Source organism: Arvicanthis niloticus, chromosome 13 (assembly GCF_011762505.2).
Source record: "Arvicanthis niloticus isolate mArvNil1 chromosome 13, mArvNil1.pat.X, whole genome shotgun sequence".
Lineage (NCBI taxonomy): Eukaryota > Metazoa > Chordata > Mammalia > Rodentia > Muridae > Arvicanthis > Arvicanthis niloticus.
The window spans coordinates 42,986,759-43,006,777 of NC_047670.1; the positions used below are offsets into that span (position 1 = coordinate 42,986,759).

Here is a 20,019-nt window from a genome sequence, read left to right on the forward strand (position 1 = left end):
AGCAAAGGGTGGGTTATTTCACTCTCCACAGAGAGAAAAAAAGGTGAGATTTTTTTCTGTTTGTCCCCAGTTGAAGTTTCTCACTCTGTGAATATTGTGGCATAGAGAATGGGCACGGAGGTGGGCGAGTTCCTTGAGGCTCTGAGTACTTTCTGGGGTATATCAGCTTGCTGCTATGAGCAAGGATATTGATGTCAGATCGCCAGGTACAAATCCCAGCTTTCCCTCAGCTTCTGTGTGACCTCACACGAGCAACTTTCCTGGGACTCAGTTTCCTCTCGGACAAAAGAGGATTAAAAACTATGGCATTTGCCTCACTAGTTGAGATGACAGCTAAATGAGTGGGTGTATACAGAGCCCTTTGTAGCATGTGGCACACACAGGCACTACAGAGTGAATAGTAGGAACCACCGCCCATGCCAATGCAGAGCCAGGCTGTACTCAGGCAGGAATAGCTTGTCTCTGGGAGCTGTAGCACCTCTCAGGCCCAGTCCTGTAGCTACCCCCCAGAGATTTCAATCCTAATGGTCCTGAGCAAGACTGGGAAGTTGTAAATCCAGGGCCATTGCCAGAAGTATGGCATTCCCAAACATAGGAGGGCTTGAGAGCTAAGGTCGAATGCCCCTAACCAGCCAGCTTGGGTCACTAGGCCAACCCCTGCCGCAACTCTTTGAATGTTTGCAGGGTTTAATAGTGCACATGAGGAGGGGCTTTAGCTTAACTCCAAGCCTAGAAAGCCACAATGATCCCTCCTCTTAATACCGCAAGCATACAAAGCCACAAGTGTCCCCTCTACAGCTTTTATATTAACTGGGCTAGTAGTCACTAGGCATGGTACCCACAGGGAAGTATTTACTGGTTCACTCTGCCATTTACACGTTCAATTTGGGGGAACAGACTGTAGTCCCTGTGCAAGGCACTGACAGTGCTGTGCTGTCAGCAGCATGGTCTAGGGCCTGGAGTGATGGGGACATAAATCATTAGTAAGCAGAGGCACACTGGGTCACACAGGCTAAGTATGGCCCGCTACCTATGTTTGTGAAGCGGGTGTCTGTTACCGAGACACAGCCACACCCAGTTGTCTCTGTGTTGCTGTGGCTACTTCTAATCCACCGTGGCAGAACTAAGTAATCAGGAGAGGTCTGGCTAGCAAAACTTAGTCTATTTACTGTACTGTCTTTCACCATAACCCTACTCTGAAGCATACATAAAAGCTGTAGTGTGCATCTGCCCCCTCTAGCCAGGATCCTACGTAGGACAGGACAGCCCAGTTCACTGAGGCTTTAAGGGCCTGCTGTGATCTAGTTAGAGCCAGTGGATCACTTGCTAGGTGAAAGGAGAGGAGTAGGGCTTCTTGAGGCTTTAAGGGCCTGCTGTGATCTAGTTAGAGCCAGTGGATCACTTGCTAGGTGAAAGGAGAGGAGTAGGGCTTCTGGGCAGTGAGGCTAGCCCGTGCAAACAGAACAATGCAGATTGAGATACTGATGCTTTTGGGGGCCTGCTGGAGACAAGATGGGGCCACAGAGGACTAAGCATATGTCAGGAAAGACTTGACACCCTGTACTCAGGCTCTAAAGCTGCTAGACATAGGACACCTAAGAATGGTTCTCTATGTCTCTCTGGCCACAGGGAGGCAGGGGATATTGGTGAAGTGGGCATGGGCTACATTTTCTGAGGTAGAACTTGTAGAATCTAACATCTACAGGGGGAATCTAACAGGAAAATAGCAGCTGGCACATAGCTGGTTCTCATGATGGAGAGAGATAGATGCATCTGGGGATAAGGGAACAAAAGTCCTTGAGGGGACTGTACTCGGGAAGGGCCCTGAGGGTTGAGAGTTGGGGAGCAGCTCCAGAATGAAGTTGGAATTTATAAAAATCAGGATTTCCTACTGTTAGCTGAATTTTTGAATAAACACAGGGGGCAGGCACTCCAGCACAGGCCTTCATAATATGTCTTCAGGCAACTGTCACTTCAGGATCTCTGCAATGGCCTCTGGGGACCTCCCTTCCTCCTCCCAAGGTGCAGCTATGTCAGAATAGGAAGGGCAGATTTGGCTTCAGGTTCTAAGGCGTCTCAAGGGTGGAGGCACGTGTACCTTGGTTCAACTCCTACTCTGGGCATTTGGGCAGAGAGCCCCGGGGAAGGTATTCCAAGCTGAGCCTCTGTGGGCTCTGTGCTGGCCCTGGGCTTCCCTGAGATGATTCCTAGGTATCTAGGTGCTGCAGAAACAGCAGCAAAATGTAGGAGACAAAAGTCACAGCTGTCACCAGCCTAAAGAGGGACTTCAGGGAATCAGAGTGGAGCGGGTGGCTCTTAACAGCTGGTCCCTCATTCTTATCCCACCTTTGCAACTACATTCTGTATAGCACCTCTGAACACACTGGTGGCTGCCCCCCTGTGTCCCTCATTTTGGGTGCAGAGGCAGGAGAAACTGGTTACTAAATATTCTAAATCCCAGAAATGAGAAGAAGAGAGTGATTTGCTGGAGTGGCTTGTGGGATTTGTTTAAATTGGCTTTAGTATGTACACAGGACATTTAATATATTTATAAATGCATATGATACACATAACACAATGGTATAATGTAGTGCATACTACATAGTGCTTTCGTGGATGTACATACACGTACACATATATTACATGAATGAAGTAAGTATATACATATATGTGCATGCAAACAATGTGAATGTGTGTGTAGAATTATATGCACACATACATGTTCTACTTGCCCCTTGGAGTTTTATAACTATTAGCTTTCTAACTCTCATAATAATCCTCTAAGAAGTTCTTGTTAGGCCAGTTTATAGAGAAAAGAAGTGAGGCACAAGAAAACCTTCAATAGCTGGGTGTGTACATTGCAGCTGGATGAGGAATATGGCCCCTCCTCATCAAACCCAAGAGAGCCCATGTACCTGATGTTCTTCTATCCATTCCCAGAACTGCAAAGGAGAGGAGTGGGGGAGGGGAGGAAGCTCAGCGTATGCTCCATGTCGAGTTCTTCAGGGATCACCACGGCCCCTCTGTGGAGTTCACAGTCAGAACCATTCTCCTCTAACACCAGGCTTCCTCCCTCAGGGGCAGACGACATCTGATTTCATGACAGACCGAAGCAAAGGCAGAGACGGACACTTGGAAGGTATCTTTCAAGCCAAACCCTGCCAATCAGCCCAGCAATACCACTCTCCTCACTCACTAGATTTCTGTCGAAGCATTTCTCATTGAAATGCTTCAGGAAGCATTTCTCATTGAAATGCTTCAGGAAGCATTTCTCATTGAAATGCTTCAGGCATCACCTGATTACCAATTATTACTATTTTTGGACCATAAAAATCAACATTTCAAGAATTCCTTGGTGTTTTCATCCACTACAGTGTACATGAACAGGTTTGAATTATGTGAGTGATCTAGTTGGGACCATCCAGAAACAGAGTGGAGGGGCATCCTAGGATGAGAGAGCAATGTGAAATGTTGGTGTGCAGCCATGCCACATGCCAGGCACACTATTTCTCAAGGGGACCTTTTCACTAGTGTCTAAAGCTGTCTTCCCTGCCATATGCAAGCCCATCCCTGGGGCAGTGCAGTGTGCCTAGAAAGTGCAAGAAAGTTCCTGCTGCTAGAACAAGAGAGAGTTTCCGGTCCCCCTTCACATCTCCCGTGTGTGTGTGTGTGTGTGTGTGTGTGTGTGTGTGTGTGTCCCTTGTTGTACCTTCCTTCCCTGGCCCACTCCCACATCCAGACCACGGATAGCTGTTGAAGTGTGGCTTATGCTATGAAGTTCTTCTGGATTTCAGGACATTTAGAAGAGCCAAGGCTATCTGGATTCCACCCAGGCTGGAATCTTGGAAGCCCCGGAGTTTAGTTGGAATGTGGACATTCCACCTATCATGGCCCAAAGGCACTCTCAATTTCTTGGAGCCCCAAAGTACCACCACCGCCACCATGAGGTACAAATGGCCTGCAGGCTTGGCAGACACTTGGAGCAAACACCACGAGCCATGCTTGTTCTATTTTTGCCCTGTAGATTATCAACAACCCAAGATGACCCTAGGCGGGTCACAGTCCAGCGTAGCTCATTAACTGCTAGCAAAATCCTGCCCCGCTCACATGCTAGCCCCTGACGAGTGCAAGATTGGAGAGTGGGTTCTCATCATATCAGAAACAAGCTCCCTTGACCCTGTGTCCTGCCTCTTCTTTGCTTGACATCTCCTTGCTCCTGTTCCTCCACGACCTGGATACTGAGCCCTGCAGGAAAGAGATCCACTTGCCTGTTACATGATCCCACCATGCTGTAGGATCTCCTTGGTTTTTGCCCTGTCCCTCTCCCAGCCTCTTGGGATCATCTTCCAGCTCCTGTTCCCAATCTTCCTGGCTTCCTTCCCCCAGCAAGGTCACAATTGCAAACAGGTGGGAGACATTCGCAACGCAGTTCCACTTGCCCTTGGAAACTCATCCCAGGAACACAGTACAAATGAAGGGGAAAAGCTCTCAACATCACATGGCTGGTAACAGTAACCACGGTGATCAGGTATATTGATGTACATGATATACAAATATGCAGCAATAAAGGGATGGAAACTTCCAGGTTCTACTGTTGTTTGCTGGAATATTACACAACCACCATGCAGTGCAATGATTGTTCATGGTGATTCCTGGAACCCTTTTAGAGTGTTTCTTCTTGACTCATGCGCAGGCTTGAAGACGGGGAAGAGACGGTCTCTGACCCCTAGTCAGAGTACACTGCCCATCTGTAGAGGCTGCTAAGTGCAGAGAGGTGATTCTCTTCTAAAGGACAAAGAGAAACAGCAAGTCTGTGTTTCCAGCCTTAAAGGTCCCTTTCCTGCTTTTTTTTCCCCCCCTGATGGCCAGTACTCTCAGCACAGAGGGTAATTTTAGTGCTTAGGAAAAGTGTTTACACAAAAACCATTGAGCAACATAGTGACGTGTCTTCCTCGAACAGCCTCTTGGACGTGCTGTGGGATGTAACACAAAGGCTTGCCAAATGGATCTCAGGCAGGCTGGCTCTGTTACTCTCCCTTCCCCTTACTCCTCCTCACCCAGCCATTGACTTCAGAAAGGGCTGAAGACTACTTGGGTGTGTTTGCTTAATAAAGTGGGAGACAGGCAGATGTGTAAGTGGTAGCTATTTGAGCCAGTATTCAGAAAGAGCAGAAGTTCCCAAAGTCCAGAGACCTCAAGGCCACAGATACAGGATCTTCAGTTTCTGTTGCCCTAAAATTAGATCTGAGGTGGTGTCACAGGGTGGCAGGGACCTGAGGAGGCTGAAGACAGAAGACAGATCCCCAGGAGTCCTGCCTGACCCCGACCCACTCAGCTAGCTGTACTCTGAGTTTTGTGCTTCTGGATCGAGCAGGTGGGCGAGCCTGTAGCTCTGAGAGCAGTGTCGGGAATAGCCTGGCTTTGGATTGCATTTTCTAGTGCATTGGGAATGCCTAGACTTACCTGGTCCATCACCTTCCTCAGTGGAAAGGAAAAGCTGTACTTGGTGCAGGCAGGAGCTCACAAAGGAAACACCAGCCCTGTGCCTCCAGAATCCTACATAGCACAGGGCTATGTAGGGATGGCCAGGGTGACAATGACATGCAATGGGGAGTTGGGATAAGAGATGCCAAAGGAGATGGCCTGGTTGAAGACTGGGGTAAATATGGAAATGGGAGGGGGTGGTTCCAAGAAGACATGCACTGAGTTTTGAAGTAGAGAAGACAATTGACTCATGATGAGGCAAGGAATGAGATGTTCCAGCAAGGAAGAACATATGCAAACCACGGGGCCATGAAGTCCCAGAGGCATGGCAGGTTTCCTTTTGGAGTGGTCATAAGAGCTATGACATGACAGCTGTAACCTTACCCACAGCCACCCTGTTGTTGTGGACTCAAGTCTCAAGTACACACACACACACACACACACACACACACACACACACACACTCACACACACACACACACAAGCCACACCTATGTTGAAGATTTAGCAGACTTGACTAGTGCTCAGTAATTGTGGGTAGCTGAACTGAAAATATCATGGCCCCAGGCTGAGGGTGTAGCTCAGTTGGTAGGTCAGTTGGTAGGTTGCTTACTTAGCATTTCCTGGCTTCAGTCCCTAACACAGCAGAAGTGGTGTTGAAGACTTGTAACCTGAGCACTGGGGAAGCAGAGGTAGGAAGAACAGAAGTTCAAGGTTATCCTTAGCTACATAGCAAGTTCAAGGCCAGCTCGGCTATATAAGACCCTGACTCATAAACTATTATTATGGGTTATTTTTAAGTCTTTTTAATATCCATTATCCAATACCTTTGTCTCTGACCTAACTTTTTTTTAACTTCAAGTGAGACCTGAGTATGTATTAACATACGACTAGCTCTCACCAACTTAAAAGCTAAGCATGTCATCAGATCACCTCTGAAATCTATAGCAGAGACACCCTATCCCACTTTGCTGTAACTTGCTCACCTGATGTTCCCACTGAAGTTTTGGGTAAATGAATTGTTTTCTGACTTTCTTTTGTTCTGTGACTGTAGAGTCCACGTTAGCCGTAAATGGGGGAAACACATTATTAGGGCCAACCTGAGTCTGTGTTCCTGATCCATGGCCACTTATATTTGGCTCAGAATAAATTTTCCTTCCTTCTGGAGCAAGACCTGCACTTGGATCAATATGTACTGATGATTCTTCTGTTTCATACTGGCTGTCAGAGTGTGCTCTATCTAGAAAAACTCTGAGTGATTTTCTATATATTAACTAATACAGGCTATCATTAGCTATTCTGTCCACTTCACAGGTAAGGGAACTGAGGACAGGATAACTTGGTGAGTATCAGAAGCGTGATTTGCTGCCAGGCCACAGCAATCACTGTTCTGAAGATTGACTGCTTTTCGATTAGCGGGAGGGGTGATATTGGGAGAACTTAGAATGAAGCTGGGAACTCTGAGGAGACTTTGAGTATTGCCCTTCCTCCCACAGAACTTGACTGCTATACCAGGGCCATCATGGACATGAACTTTAGAAGGAGGAAAGACACAAATAGAAGTCACGCCTGAAACCAAGATTGTCTGTAGAACCTGTAAATGCCTGAATACCTCCAACCAGCTGTGTGTGGCTAGACCAAAAGCTGGTCATTCGTGAAGAGTGAAGAACTCTGTGTAGTGTTGGCTTCTAAAAGTGTCTGCAAAATTTCCATTCCCCTGGTTATGCCCCCTCATCTCGTGATACTAGGCCTGGCCACTGTGGTTGACTGAAAATATCCATTGTCCATGAAGGAAAGTGTTGCATCCAAGGGAGATTGATATGCATTACATCTGGGACAACAGCGAAGAAGCAAGTAATAGCAGAGAGCTTATAACAACCTGGGCAGTGAGCAATCCCAAGTGCAGCAACACTCCTGGTCCTGACCTTTAAACGCCACTGTCTCCTCAGGATTGGAACAATGGAACAGGTGCTCATGAACGTGGGTAAATGAGCCTGCTGTACCAAGCACAGCCGAAGGTACACAAGCCGGAGAGACAACCCTACATCACCAACCCTCACTATTCATTGTTTTCTATACAAAAACGAGACTTTCCCCCTTAGCATCTAATACCTGGAACATTCCATCCAGTGTTCTAGAGAAAACTCTACATGGACCCAGTGTGAGCGATTCCATTCTTAGTTGTACCCACATTTAACCCTGCTCCTGAACTTGTCCATTCAAGCTAGTTTCTCAGGAATTAGACGCTATGAAAATTAGGAGCAGGGATCCTGAAGAGGCAATAGAGCTGGTGGGCAAGGCTCTGGAAACACAGTGAAGACCATCTCAGAGAGCCATGTACCTGTGGGCATATTACTAAACCACCCCGTGCCTCTATTCCATAAAAGGCTTAATCAGTTTGGAGTTATTGCTAAGAAAACACTATACAAAGCCACTTACTTAAAACAAAATGCAAGCTCTTGATAAGTGGAGTGCACCTAGCTTGTAGGTTAGCTATTTCCCATAGTGGCTGGCTGGCCATGTGCTCTAAGAAATGAGCTCTAGCTAAGCCTTTGAAGGTACTCCTACATGCTCCAGCCACACGCAGCTCAGGCCTTTTGTAGTTCAGCTGGTGCTTGGGAATGCAGCCTGGAAGTGGGATTCCCTAGGTCAGTGTCGTAGTTACTGTTCTATTTCTAGGAACAAACACCATGACCAAGGTGACTCCTATGAAACAAAAGCATTTAACTGAGGGCTTGATCAGAGTTTTTAAGGGTTAGTTTATGATCATCATGGCAAGACAGGCATGGTGCTGGAGCAGTAGCCAAGAGCTTTACAGCCTGATCTAAGGCAACATGGAGAGAGAGAGAGAGACAGAGACAGAGACAGAGACAGAGACAGAGACAGAGAGACAGAGACACTGGGTCTAGGCTTTTGAAGCCTCAAAGCCCACCACTAGCAACATATGGCCTCCAACAAGGCCACACCTCCTGATTCTTCTAATCCTTCTCAAACAGTTCCACACCCTGGTGACTAAGCCCGTCAATATAGGACTCCCTTAAACCACCACAGTTGGCCTAAAGATTGTATAGACTGTGTCTTTGAGCATCCCAGCAGCATGAAAGGAACAAGAGACTTCAACCTATTTCCATCAGCCAGAAAACAAAACCAGGAACACCCATGTTGCCAAACACCACCATGGATGTTCCTGTCCTTCCCAATGGTCTTCCTTCTGAGTATGTGTCTAGGCATAAGCGGATGACCTGTTCCCCACCTAAAAGTTCTAGAGACCCAGGAGATAAAGCCAAATAATCCCTGAGCTATAAATCCACTAGAGACCAGCCCTCACCCAGGAGAATGGTACCCTGTCAAGAAACCCACTTATCAAGGCTTATATTAAATCTATGACAATACATTATTTATTTACAGAGAACTCCAAACTGCACATGCCAGAGGCTCCACAAAGCCAAAACTACACCCTGTGTCTGCCAATGACTGGCGAATCTCTTTTTTTCCTGCGTGGGCTACCAGCAGCATCCCAGAGGTATGGGGGCTGTTTACTCCTTTCACCTTCCATGCCCAGCAAAGCCCCAGGGCTGGAGGTACCCATGAGTGCCTGCCAAGAAATGGAGGATGGGATGTACAAACAGAAACAAAAGCTATCTTCTTTTTTTCTATTCAGTCGTCTACTAGGTTCACTCATTAAATCGCCCTTACCAGCTAATCCTTCGCTACCTGACAGCCTTGCCAACATGCAAAGACTCTCCCTTGCTTGTGTCTCCCCCTCTTCCAGGGAAGGGACACATGCTCTTGACACTGTCCCTCTCTTTTCAAAGGCTATCAACAAAGAAAATTCCCCAAGCTCCTCTCCACCCAGGTCAGTATCTGGGGGCCACCAACATGACCTCTTATCTCAGCTACTGAGAGCCTCGCCTGCAAACTGTCTCTGGTCTGGCTGATAACACAGCCTGTTGTTTTTAGAGGAAATAACTTAGTGCTGAGAGCTTCCATTCACATGACTCTGCCTAAATGCACAGAGGCAGGGACAGTCCCAGCTCTCTACAGGACCATAGCTCCTACTAAGGAGGAAACATGCCCGTCATGAGTTGTGACCAACAGTTCTCTCTTCCCTCCAACTCTTTCTTACGTATCAGCAGTGGGGTTGGGCTCCTCACAGACACTTGAACAGACCTCTGGTGCACCCACAATTGCAATGTTTCATACCCTGGTGCCTTTGCCCACTATCTCGCCTCTTTGATGCATACTTCTTTCTCTCCCTTAGTCACTCCAGGCCAGGACATGAACTCTTTGGGTCACCATCTAGAATAGCTGTGTTTAAATTAAAGCTTCCTTACTAATGCAATGCAGTTCAGCTAGGTAAATCCAGGACATGAGAAGAAAGTTCTCAAGCATTCCTCCCATTCTGAGCTCAGGACACTAGGCCATGTGCTGTGTTCTCACATGCATGTATATTCACACATTGCCAGGTATTATCAGTGTACTTTTTTTTTAATATAAGACTGTGTGTGTCTGATGTGGATCATATATATGTCTCATGGGGAGCAAGGAAGAGGTGTCCATCAACAAGGTCCAGCTGGCCACTGCCAGGGCCGGAGACCTGTAGCCATGGGAACAAGCCCTTTCCTATTGCTAAAGTTTGGAGGTGAAATGTCTTCATCGTATAGTATTACGTGCTTAAATAATTTATCCCCAGCTGGTGACCCCATTTGGGACTGTAGAACTCTCTGAAGATAAAACTTGACTGTAAGAAGTGAGCTCTCTCTCCTCTCTCTCTCTCTCTCTCTCTCTCTCTCTCTCTCTCTCTCTCTCTCTCTCTGTTTATAGGTTATAGCTCAGCTCTAGTTCCTGCCATAACCCTCTCTCCAGCTTCTAGGGCTATCTGATCTGCCCAGATGTGAGCAAGCTTCTGCTGCTATAGCTGAAGCCATTCCTATCCACCATGTCTTCACAATCATGCTGGGTAGCATCCCCTTAAACCAGAAACCAAAATAAATCTATTTTCCCTAAGCTAACTTTTGTCAGGTATTTGATCACAGCAAGGAGGGATGGATCTGTGATGCCCACCCTCTGCTCTGGACCTTCTGCTTCCTTTTATGGTACATTCCTGGCCCTTTCAATCTGAGGACAGCAGTCAAGACAGGTGCTCACTGGGAGTAGCTGCTTTCCACAACAGTGCATTGTGGCATGATTTTATTAGTGCTTCAGGATAAGGGTCTAATACAGGCTCTTTGGTAGCTGGAGTGGCACCCAGCCATTTAGTAGCAAGATAGGCTTGAACTTCACGGATGTTCTAGCATCATCAGTGAGAACCCAAGATGCAGTCACTATACAGGCCAGTCAGTCAACTTGAGCATGTCTCTGGGGAGTGTTTCTAGGTTAATGAATTGTGGGAATGTGTACCCTAACTCTTCTGGTACCTACGCATGGATAGGATCCTGAACTCAATCAGAAGGAGAAAGTGAGCTGTGTACTAGCATTCATCTCTCGCTGCTTCCTGATTGTGGATGCCATGTGTCCAGCTGCTTCATACTCCCCGGACTATAACATCTCTGTCACGCTGGGCTCACTATACCTCAAACTGGGAGCCAGAATAAACTTGTCCTGTCTTAAATTGCTTTTTGTCAGTAAGAAGCAGCCAATAGACTTAGTTTAGTATTACTCTGGATGATGTGCATAGATGCGGATGTGTGTTTATACGCATACAAATATGTGTGTTTGTCTTACACAAACACATACATCTTCCCTAGCACTGTATTCAGAATGTAGGATAGCAATGCATATACTCAGGACTTCTTTGTGCCTGGCACACTGTTCTCCCTTGAGAGGCGTCAAGGCACTGACAGACGCTGATTCCACACAACCATCAGCCATCTTCAGATCTAGCTGCATAAGACGCAAAGCAAGTGAGTCTCACCAGGCTTGTTCCCAAGAGCCAGCATGTGACACTTGACCTACAATGTAGTAGTGTCAGGCCAGGCCGTACTTGTATTGACAGCCAGTCACGTGTCATGGAAGAACTTTCACAACTCAAGGGTCTCTTCTCAATTTTTAGGAGAACTGCAAAATTCTCTATCAGAAGCCTGCTCTGTACTTCACAGGGAGAAGAATGGTTCCCCTCTGCAGGAGCTGCTCCACATGGCAGGCAGGCCATGCTACAAAGAGTCTAAGAAAACAGGGCAACACCCCCTCATTTTGCTACATAACCCACAGAAGAGTCTGGAAAACAGTACATGTCTCATCCTCTGTGCAATCCCTCAACATCATTCCAAAGGATGGAAAGAACAGCATCTTTTTTCTCATCCCTCAATGCAACCCACAGTACAGCCCTGTGGGAGAGTCTGGAAAAGACAGCACATCACATGGGGAAAAAAATAGTCGCTTACCTCAGGAAGCTGAGCCACAGTCTGCCCCTGGCTCACAGATACAACTGCCTGGCCCCACAGCGCTGAGCCTTGCTCAGCACAGACCCAACAGGTGCCAGTTGCTCCTTGATAGCATCGCTAGCTCGGCAAAGTCAAGCCTGAAAATGGAGAGCAGAGAGAAAGTACAAGTTAGTTTGGGCATTAATCCCATCCCAGGCCTTTTTGAGATAATCAAGACAATGACAAGGAATCCGCCTACTATCCGGTTCACGCAAACATTCACACTGTACAGGAGGTTCCAACAGCACCACTGTCCCATGTACAGACAGAACAACAACCAACTATAACTCCTGCTTGCTAGGGGTGAGAGTCAGACAACTGCCCAGAAAATGCAGTGTGATGGGACACAGGACATAAGGGACACTTGGGAGAACAAAGGAGGAAGTGACTGAGTCATTCTGAGAGAAGGACGTGAAAGGAAAGAGGTGAGAGCTGATAACCACGACTACCCATCAGACATCACTTTAATAAATGCAAAAGTCTTGAGGGAAGTGTCCCCAAGGGCAAGGAAAAACAATGTCCCCATGAAAATTTAAGAGGATTATTGGATAGTGAACAACAGTGGAGAGTCACTGGTCTCCTCTGGCTGGTCCCCAGCTCTGCAATGCATTCATGAAGTCACCAAGGTCATAGATTCTCAAAGATTCCCAAATTACGGATTTGAAGAGCATGCAAATTAGCATAGCACAGAAGGGCAGCAGAGAACAGGAAACAGACTGCACTGTCCCATGGAGGGGAACCATTCTTCTCCCTGTGAAGCACAGAGCAGGCTTCTGATAGAGAACTTTGCAGGACCATCAGTGCAGAGGGGTCCCAATTTCCCTGTACTATCTGTACTCTAAGCAGTTCTGCTTTCTCTCACAAGTTGAGTCCAGTTCTTCACCTTTTAATCCTGTGACTGACTCTGCAGGAGTAAAACAGCAGATGGAGCACAAAAGCTCAAACCCGGACTACAGTATGGATTGGGTGTAGCTTAGCAGCAGAGCACATATTTATAGCATTCAGGAGGTCTCAGGTTCCACCTCTAGGATTACATACACCCCAAACAGTACTCATGCAACAAATCTACTTCCTAATCGCTGCAGGGACTCATTCTGGTACCACAGTCACTGGCTTGGACAGCCCTATGGAGGATGCAAAACATCACGGAGGTCTTGAGTTTCCCTAGCCCAGGTAAGCACCGGATTTGCTTGTGTGACTATCCAATAGGACAAGTCCTAGCTAAACGAAGTAGAACAGAAGTATGCATCTACCCAGAGTCAGGAAGATGAGAGCAGTGGGCTGGATCAAGCTCTGGGATCTGGACTATACAATTTGTAAGGAAGGACTGCTAACTAACATACTCACCCTGGTACCTCTCCATGGCAGTCCATCGCAAATTAGGAAAGAAGCCGGCCTATGAATGACAGCAAATATATAGGGTTGGCAAATGGAGGAGGGAGATGCAAGAGCTGTTTCAGGTGAAGAATTGGCAGATAAGAGATCAACAGGAGACAGCTTTGTCTAAAGGCTTAGGTCTGGCTTTGGAAACCACACATGGTGTTGACTATAAACGGTCTGTTAGGAGTTGCTGATGGGGCAGGATGTTTATAGGGAAGATACATGAAAGGGATGTAAACAGAAGGACTCCGATTCTCAGTATGGAAAAAATAAAACCCTTTCCTTCCAGTCCTATCTTAAGTGAGCTGTAAGGGAGGGGGTACCAGTCCCAGCATCCTTTACTCTCTATCACCATCTCCACTGCAGAAGTCTCACCCCTCATCAACAGCTGAAGCAGGCCTTGACTAACAGCTGAAAGGACCTTGCTTACCAGCAACAACTGGAGGAGAAGGAGAGAGAGGAGAAGAAGAAGAAGGAGAAGGAGAAGGAGGAGGAGGAGGAGGAGGAGGAGGAGGAGGAGGAGGAGGAGGAGGAGGAGAAGGAGAAGGAGAAGGAGAAGGAGAAGGAGAAGGAGAAGGAGAAGGAAGGAGAAGGAGGAGAAGGAGAAGTAGGAGAAGAAGGAGAAGGAGAAGAAGAGTGAAATGACGACAAAAAGGGAGGAGGAAGCGGAGGAAGAGGAATTGTGATTAACATTAACTTTCTTCATATGGCACATTAGTGGCTCTGGTTACCAAGCCAGGAAAGTATTTTGTGGAAGTCCAGATGCCAAGAACTATAGTGGCAAGGTCTTTCCCATCTGAGAGTCAGCGGCAGGATCCTGAGAAGTGCTCTTGGCACTGGAATGAGAGGGATGAGTATAAATCAGGGAGGATGGTCATGTCAGCCATTGAAGTGAGGACGTCAGGTTAAGTTCTTAAGGTCAGCAAGGCCTATTACAGCTGCTGCTGAGAGAGTCAGAACTTCCTCCAGCAGCTGCTAAAAGGTAAGACTCTTCCAGCTGTTATGGAAAGTAAAGGCCTCCTCTAGCTGTTAAGAAGGAAGAGCCTCCAGTTGTTGGGAAGAGTAAGAGTAAAGCCCTCCACCACTTTTTGCCTATTCACTCTTCGATGCAGCACATGTTTTTAATACCAGACACCCCCCCCCCCCCCAGTCTGTTGTCATTGCTCTCCCTAGAATGAGCCCCTTAGTGAAGAAGGGGCTACATTTTTCCAGCTGGGTTTCCCAACCCACCCTTGTCGCCTATTGTACAATACTGCATTTTATAGACAATACTGAGGAGTCACTTGGTGATTGTTTAATGAATGAAAGAGCAAGAGATGAAGCTCTGAGTATCGATGGAAATAGGGCTGGCTCCTAATTCAGTATAAGCCAGTACTTGAGTTCGGGTTTGTAAAAGTTATATTTACTGAATAGTTGAAAACTATCATGATAGAAAGGACCACGCACACATATATGCATCCCTAGAGATAATATGTTGATTGCTCTATATCTTAAGGCATCAGGCGGGAAACTAAGGATTACTTTAACATGAAACCCTGCTCCCTATTGCATTTCACTCTATACTCTAGCACTGTAAAAACCAAGTGAAGACTAGATATCTCACTGTAGCAATGCAAGCAACCCTGAACCAATTCTTCCTTGATCTGGACATGGCTGGTTGGAATCTGAAATATTTCCTGAATGCTTTTGGGTCAAAGGCTCTGTTGTCAGCTGAGGAGCCTCAGGGAATTGACTGGATCTCAAGGGCCCTAACTTCATCCATGGATACATCTACCGATGGGTTGCTAATTTGATAGCCTTACTGGGAAATGGTGGAAAGTAGGTTATGGGGCACTGGTAGGAGGAAGGAGGTCACTAGCAGTTGTACCATTCTCTTCCTCTTCCTCAGCTTCCTGGTAGCCTAGAGCTGAGTGGCCTCCTTTGTCCCATTATCCCACAGGTTCTGCCCCACCACAGGCCCACTGCCATGCAGCCAAGCTACAATGGATGGAAAGCTCAGAAACTGGACCAAACTAACCCTCTCAACTCATGTGGTTCTCAGATACTTCCCCGGAGGGGTGACAAAGAAAATCTTTCTTTTGGCATCTGTACTCAGCTCGCCTCCTGCAGCTTCAGGTGCTCAATTTTGAAGTCACAGCATTGAACTCTCAAACACAGAGAAGGACCGCTGCTGGTGCCAAGAACATCCAGTTCATTACTGTGACTTCCCATGCCTTGCATTTTTTAAACACAAGTCCCTCAAAACCTTTGCTGAAAGGCCACCTTGCACCTCTGTTCCCATCAAGCCCCGATGCCATGCTTCTATTTGAGGCTGATGGTTCCACAGGGGCTTCCAACCTAGATGACAACTAAATTCTCACCATTGAAACACCATGCTGGGTGTTCACACACTACAAACCAAAAAAATCAGACATAATAGTCATTCTCTGTGGGTCCAGGAACAACTTCCCAAGACCACAAATAGGAAATCCAAATTCCAAATGGTGGTTCCCATAAGGCTTAATAGTGGTCCCTCTGTTACCTAGTTGGTCCGCAGGGTCTATGGAGTGAGTGTAGACTCCATGTTGTCAATTTGTTCCAAGCAACTCACCTGTTCACTTGTTCATGCTGTCCATCCATCCCCCAAGCAGCATGAGTACCAACCGACACCCTCAGTGAGAAGCTGCTGGGTTCCAACCAGGATACTCAGAGACAAGAAATACATTTACCAATTAGCTGGAACATGGATTAAGGCAAATTCCAGCTAAACAAATCATGGTTATGCTCGTCTGTGTTCTTATTTCCCCTGCTCTGGATCCACAAGTCATTCTTTCTTTGACCCTATTAGCCCATCCACCATTCACAGCTCCAAGAGCCATCAGACAGGCCTTCCTACTGTACAATATTATACAGGAAATCTCAGAAGAGACTGTTCTCCAATTTTGTTCCTTCTCAGGTTAGGGCAGTGAACAAGAAATAAAACTCAACATCATTCCTGGAGAGACAGAGTCGGTTTGCTTAATAAATCATAGCTTTTACCCTTTTTAGGAGAAAATGACTGTCTGAATGTAGATTGTCCCGCTACTATCACTGCATTTATAAATTATAGGACTCTTTCTTTACTCAGGAGCCCATGGGCACACCATGTTCTGACACAGCATGGATGCTTCTAGGTGCACCACAGGGAAGAGCAGTCCAGTCAACTGTGATTTTACAAAAAGTAGCTTTTCTCAGAGTTACTCATGGATATGATGCACAATGTGTCTGCCTCAATACAGCTGGGCTGTGTTGGGAAGTAGATGAATTAACAAGAGTGTGGAGACAGTGAGGGTGGCATGGAGAGCAAAATGCTTTCTGCACAAGGCTCAAGACCTAAATTTGGTTCCTCAGACCCCATATAAAATCTAGGCACCATAGTGTGTGCCTGTAACCCAAGTGCTAAAAAGAGACAGGGGGGTCTGCAGGGCTTGTTGGTCAGCCAGATTAGCTGAAACAGTGAGTTGCAGATTCAGTGTGTGACTGTCTCCAAAATTAGGGAGTAGATGGATTAAGGATCAACCTCAGACCTTTACATACGTACACACATGAATGCACAAACAAAATAAAAAATTTAAAGAATAAAAATTATAAAAAGAACACGAAATCACTTTGGTAAAACTAAATAAAACAGAAGTAAGAATAGCAGGTTGTATCTTTAGGTGCTGACTGGCACTTTGTTAAACTACTCTTCTGTGTACGTGCATGCATGTACTGTCAGTTTTTATCACTTTGAGCACAAATATTGTGATGTTTTGAATAGGCATGGTCCCCACAGACTCATGTGTTTGAATGTTTGGCCCATAGGGAGGGGCACTATTAGGAGGTGTGGCCTTGTTGGAGTGGGTGTGGCCTTGTTGGAGTAGGTGTGGCCTTGTTGGAGGAAGTGTGTCACTGTGGAGCTGGGCTTTGAGATCTCATATGCTCCAGCTATGCTCAGTGTGCTCCTTCTGCTGCCTGCAGATCAAGATATAGAACTCTCAGCTCCTCTATCACCATGCCTGCCTTCACACTGTTATGATTCCCACCATGATGATGATGGACTGGATCTCTGAAACTGTAAGCCAGCCCCAATTCAATGTTTTCCTTTATAAGAGTTGCCTTAGTCCTGGTGTCTCTTCACAGCAATAAAACCCTAAGACAAATATATATGGAGGTTTGGGATTAAGCAACTTGGTGATATGACTAGCACATCCTGAGGTCTGAAATAGAAACTAACACAAAGCTAAACTCACTGGTCAGGACCAGAACCAGCACAACTTACTTCATGTGAACATTTATAAGGCTTGGTTGGGCTGTGTCACACACTGTACTTTGCTCCAGTGAAGCTAACAGCAGACTCTTGGGTGCTACCTTGCAGGAGTGGACTGTATAGGGAAGGGACACAGACTCATATACAAGGAGCTACATTAATTACCCTTTACCCCGTGGGACTATGAATGTGCAAGTGGGTAGTTTCCGAACTAAAATACTGTTCCAAACATGACATTCCCGGATAAGGGGATCAACATGAAGAGTGCCTGGCTGAAGCTAACTACAAAAGGGATAACTGAATGAGAAATAAGACCAGAGAGAAGCTAACAGGGGTTAGTGTAGGTACCTAGAAAAGTCAGTGTAGTTGCCACAGGCTGATGCCAAGGGTACAGTCCCAGAGAGCAGGAGGATGGCTTGCTTCTGTATGTGAAAGCAACACTCTCACATGAATCTGGACATGAACTCAGGAAATTATAGACTTGTCAGCTTACGAGTGCTGTTTACTCACTTGAAGCCTTCCTGTGTGAAAGAAGATCCACACATTGGACACCTCATGGTGATGTGTATTTTTCAATCTGAAAGTCAAATGCTGAGGTTTGGCTACTCTGAGCAAGAAATATTATCACTAACAACAGTAGCTATGGTTGAGTCTGGCCAGGGATCCTGGCGCCACACTAAGAACTTCATGTGCATAATTTCTCTCCACCTTCTTTATATAACTTCTTGTCCAGCCTTATTTCACAGACGTGGACACTGGGGATCTGAAGTAGTTCCCTAATTTACTCAAGGCCTCACAGAAATGGATGGAGGTGAAATTCATAGCCAGGGTTCCCTTTGATAGGATACTCCAACATTCACGTTCAGATCTGAGCCTTACCCCAATTTCAATTGCAGAGACAGATCTACAGAAACATGACTGTGTAGTGAACTTGCCTTGTCCCCCAGCCCATGACCTCTACCTTGAGTAAGGTGCATCACCACCTAATCATTCTGATGATACTGGCTTTTGGTGCTAGGCAAGTAGGCAGAGTCTATTTGGCCAGGCAACCCACCTAAGAGAACACAGAAATAGCCCACTTATTCCCTTCCTTCAGCAACAGAGTAGGATCCTAGCCTTAGTGCCTGAATCTCTAGACGCTGTTTTGACTATCCTCAGTCTGTCCCTACTTCTTAAGCCTAACTTTTCTGTCTCCAAGATGGAATTGGTGGTTGACAATGGCCATAAGGAAGAAAGGATGCATGCTCTTCCCTATTGTCCCTGGACCGCAGGCAGATGGTCTTGTCCCTTGGTACCTGGGCCTCCTCCTCCATTGGGGATGTAGATGGGGCTACAGAAAGTCCCTGACGTCAGGTAGGACATTCTGCGCATTTTCAGGGTAGACAGAATTGGTTGTCAGCAGAGGTGGTCAACAGCCTGAATGGTTCTTCTCTGGGCATCAGATGCAGATCAGTGCAAGTTTGCATCATCTCCTGAGGACTTGGAGGCCGTGTGTGTGTGTGTGTGTGTGTGTGTGTGTGTTTGTGTGTTTATGTAATGGGAAGTATTTTCTAGCTAACCTCTTCTTTAATGGAGGTTTGTGAACCTGATTTTGTAATTGGGGGAAGATGGAAGATGGAATGAAGGAAAAGAGAAACGGGGAGGTAGAGAAGAAAAACCTCACCTATGACCATGAAATCCTTGGACCCAGCTTGTGGTGCAGGTCACCAGGAGTGCCTCTAACAACCACTCTGTTTTTGGTTCTCAGTAGTATCTCAGTGTACATGCTGTGGGAGAGGATGACTGTTAGTTTCTGATATTTATCTGATTGAAGGAACGAGGTGAAGAGAGGCAGAGAGACGCAAGGACATAAACAGGCAACTCAATATAGCAAGAGATGGAGATACTGAGGTACTGCCACACTGTCTCTTTCAAAACAAGTATGTTAGAAGGAGACATGACTCGTTGGTAGAGAAGACATATAATAGTCCCCATTGCTTCTCCTGCCCTTGAAACTTGGGTTTTGACAAGTTTCCATACCTTAGCCTCTCACTGTCAGCACATCAATAACACTGGCGTCCCCAACCCTACCCAGAAAAAGAAATGAACCAGACACCCAAACAGTACACTCCCTAGTAGGTGTGTAGATGGATAAGGAGCAGAGAGAAGCTGGCTGAAATACACAAAGGCCAACACAGACTTGCTTAGGGTGTGCAGGCATCTTCTGAAAGTGGTCAGTGGTGTGGCAGCCTGGCACCCACAGTGAGGCTTGCTCCTTGGCCCACACTGATGCCTGAGACAGGGACACAAGACTACTGCTAAAGGAGCGGAACAAGCACAATTCAGGGCCCCAGCCTGAGCTGAATAAAGTGCAGGCCCAGAGACCATTTTGCATTTTTTCATCTGCCTCTAATGTCCAGCACTTTCTGATGTCCCAAAAACAGACAAAGCTCCTGAATGAAATTCAGATGGCTCAAGAGAGCTCCA

General features: G+C 46.5%; 1 protein-coding gene across 5 annotated transcripts in view; it reads right to left on the minus strand.

Moving 5' to 3' along the window:
• The window catches only part of St3gal1 (ST3 beta-galactoside alpha-2,3-sialyltransferase 1), a 71,663-nt gene that overhangs the window by 39,725 nt on the left and 11,919 nt on the right, over positions 1-20,019 (minus strand). For 4 of the 5 annotated variants that reach the window (XM_034516329.2, XM_034516330.2, XM_076911433.1 and 1 more), the window contains exon 2: positions 11,868-12,004. The gene's annotated coding sequence lies outside the window, so the exon portion shown is untranslated. Of the gene's footprint in view, positions 1-11,867; positions 12,005-13,253; positions 13,303-20,019 lie in introns of all 5 variants that reach the window. The other variant, XM_076911431.1, reaches the window with a different exon arrangement.